Source organism: Dendropsophus ebraccatus, chromosome 12 (assembly GCF_027789765.1).
Source record: "Dendropsophus ebraccatus isolate aDenEbr1 chromosome 12, aDenEbr1.pat, whole genome shotgun sequence".
Lineage (NCBI taxonomy): Eukaryota > Metazoa > Chordata > Amphibia > Anura > Hylidae > Dendropsophus > Dendropsophus ebraccatus.
The window spans coordinates 51,662,284-51,666,268 of record NC_091465.1 but is presented as its reverse complement, the minus strand read 5'-3'; positions in this window follow the sequence as shown (position 1 = coordinate 51,666,268).

The following is a 3,985-nucleotide window of genomic DNA, read 5'->3' as shown; positions in this document are numbered from 1 at the left end:
CCATACACAGAACAGACAGTGCGCCACCTAGTGGTCACTTAGCGTCATCCTCTTCCTAGAAGATGCATGGGAAGTCTGAATGCTCACATTGGCTCAGGTTTATTAAAACTTACATTGGTTTTCCAGGATTAGAAGAAGCACAGTTACTTTCTGGCAAAAACAGCATCTAAGGTTGTGTGTGGTGTTCCAGTTCAGCTCTATTCAGTCAGATGGATCTGAAGTGCAAAATTACACCCAAACAGGACAAGAGTAGTGCTGCTTCTGGGAGAAAGTGGCCATTTTTTCCTAATCCTGGATAACCCTCTTTGAAGGGGCTATCCAGCAAAAATCTTTTTCTCTCTAGTAAATTAAAAATCTATATAACTTTATGAATTCAGTTGATTTGAAAGAAAAAGATTTTAGCTGGATAACCCCTTTAAGCAGTGTAAACTAAAGGCCCTATTATGCTAAACGATTATAGGCCTTGGGCGAGTTCTCAGCTAAATCCGCTGCGGATACCTGCCCATTCAATTCAATGGCGCTGAGTTAGACAGCACCAGTGACAATCCTGCTGCGAGTATGTATAACTCCATTAACCTCCACGTCCCAGGAACGTACTGTATCGCTGCGAGTATGTCATCCCATTGCATTTAATGGGCAGGTATCCACAGCGAATACGGTACGTGTGAACGTACCCTTAATATAATAATGCTTGTTGGAAGGCAATGATCAGCCGACATGCACAAAGTCAGCTGAGCATAGTCTTTTAATATGCTAAAAATCATGATTAGAGATGAGCGAATCGCTCATCTAAACAGAGCGAAGTGCTTCATTTGATCTGTGCTCCACTAATCAAGCCACTGGCCTTTCAGCGCTGGGTGCCGGGGAAAAGCTGGATCCAGTCCTGGGAAACTGGAAGAAGGTTCCCAGAATTGGATCCAGCTTTTCCTGGCATCCTAGGAGGAGTGGCAGAGAGCGGAGCAGCGCTGAAAGGCCGGTGGCTTGATTAGTGGAGCACAGATCAAATGAAGCACTTTGCTCTGTTTAGATGAACAATGGGCAATGTGGAGTTACACTGAACGATTAGTGAAAAAATGCAAAACTTGAGCGACTGAACGTGGAATTACAGCGAACGATTAACAATAATTTTAGGTTCAGATCTAAATCAACGATTAACTTCATACTAACGGGGCCAATTTTCGTTTTTGCTTTTTCATTTTTCCTAGTGTTTAAAAGGCCTTAGCACTGGCATTTTTTCACCAAGAAACTCACATGAGCCCTTATTTTTTGCATAACTAATTCTACTTTGCAATGGCAACCTTAATTTTTGCATAAAATATGCTGCAAAACCATTAAAAAATTATATGTTATAAATTATAATTATTTTTCTTTGGGGTTTTTCTCGTTTTTACACCGTTTATCCTATGAAAAAAACTGACATGTTATATATGTTGCTCAAGTCGGTACGATTAAAACGATATGCAACTTGCATAACTTTTATATTATTTGATGGCTTTTAAAAAGATAAAACCGTCTACAGAAAAAAAACGTTCCTTAAAATTGCTCTATTACCATGCTTATAACGCTTTTATCCTTTGGTCTATGGGGCTGTGTGAGGTGTCATTTTTGCGCCATGATGTGTTCTTTCTTTCGGTACCTTGATTGCGTATATGCGACTTTTTGTTCACTTTCTATTACAATGTTTCTGGATTTGATGTTTGTATTTGGAATTTTTGCACTTTGCACTTTGGAATTTTTGGCGGGTCTTTGCACTTACGGCATTTACTGTGGGAGATCAGGAATGTGATAAATTAATAGTTTACGCGATTATGCATGCGGCGATACAAAACATGTTTATTTATTTATATTAATAAAATGGGAGAAGGGGGGTGATTCAGACTTTTATTAGGGGAGTTTTTTTTTTTATTAATGAAGACCTTTTTTTTTTTACTTATACATTAATTAGAAGTCCACCCAGGGGACTTCTAATACAACTACACTGATCTCTCATAGGGATAGAGTGTAGCTGTATAACACAGCACCGATCCATCAGATCGGTGCTCTATTACTATGGTCTGCTGCAGACCATTGCAATAGAATACAGAGCCGGGATCAGCTTCATTCCGATGCTAAGGCCCTGCACGGTAAGACCAAGGGATCCCCCCTCCGCGATCGTATCGCAGGGGGGGGGGGAGAGCCGCCACTAGACACCAGGGATGGGCTACAAATAAGATGGTTAGATGCAGCTGTCATGTTTGACAGCTTCATCTAACCGTCTTAATTAGCGGGAGCCCCCCTCTGACCTCTTGCGACATATGCCGTATGGGTACGGCATATGTCCTTAAGAGGTTAAGCAGTCTGGCCCCCCTTTTCATTGGCTGGAGCACATCACATGGCTTCCAGCTTGCTCAGCTCTGATTGGCACCAGCAGCCTTTTTTCTGCCATCCACTGCACCCGGACACGGCAGCGAAGATGGCTGGGACGCAGCCGGCGGGAAATTAGAACGGCGATAGTCACCAGTGGGATGGTAAGTTTTGTTTTTTGTGTGGCCGTCGCACTACCCCTTTAAGTGGTGTATAAAGAGTATTAGGTTTCCCCACTAGGTGTCAGTATTTTATATATGTATATGTATTTATATGTGTTGCACAGCTGAAGTGAGTAATGGGTTAATGTTTTATGTGTACCATGTGTTCCATGCTGACCAATAGGAGGTGCTCTCTGCTTCTAAACCTATCCCCCTTCTTCTTTCTTCTGCACACACTCATCTCCACCAGTCACAGGCAGGCATACAGCGGGCCCTGTAGCAGGAGTTTTAGTGGTGGAGGAAGTGCAGTTTAGTCTTATCCAGATTCTCAGGGAGGGAGTCCCTGCAGAAGTTAAGCCAGGGCAGCCAGGAACAGCAGTTCAGTTGCGTCTAGTCACTAAAGTGAACAGATGCAGAGAACAACAGTTCTTTTACTACTACTGCTATATCTACTATGCAGTGCTAAGCACACCCAAGGGAGAGTAGTGACCAAGGAACACCCTGACCCAAACCAGGAACATTCAACAAAAAGCAGGGCAGTATCATGACAAGAGAGAGAACTAGCCTCGATAGGACAAAGCAGCCAGAGCTGTAGGCCTACGTATCATATCACGTAGTTCAGGTAATTGGGCCCCCCACACCTAGTTACACCCAGATAACCACAGCTGGGGCTTATACTACCCTAATGGGATGGGTTCGACAATACCAGGTGGCAGAAGGTGGTCAGACAAAACCTAAACACGAGTACAAGTATGTAACCGGTTGCTTTTGATAATAGTCTGAGAAGGCTATAACCACACAGATTTATAGAAAAATAAGAGATTTATTACAGAAAACAATACTTAGCTGCAGTTACAGATGGTACAGATGCATAGATGTTCCTTCCACAATGAGATGGGGAGCCCCATTGTATATTATGCACTAATATACACCCATCTCGCCCGATGACAGGGTGCTGGGCACCTTCCATCCATGGTCCCAGCTGAGGCTGACTAGAAGCTACATACCCCCGATCTTTATAGTAAGTTTGGGTGGGGGGTGATGTGCTTCCAGAAATGTCTATGTAGACCACTGATCACCATGGATGGAAGTTTCCCAGGCTTTGTACATGTTTATCATGCAAAATGTGGTTGTACAATTACAGCTACATGCATTTGGGCAATAACAACAACTGTGTCCTCCAATGTTGACACTACTGGGGAGGTTTATGGCCGAACAGTTGACATAACAATACATCTACCTATTCCCATGCACATAGCTAAATACAAACCAATCCCACTTACACAGCCAGCTAAGATAGATAGATAGATAGATAGATAGATAGATAGATACAAATAAGACATGAAAACACTACATTCCTTCCTATCACATGAATAAGACACTTTAACAATCTGAAATAAACCCATCCGGTTACACTCCACCCCTTGTCTTATTGATGTGATTTAAGCAAGTTACAAAACATTATTTGTGATGTCATAGAA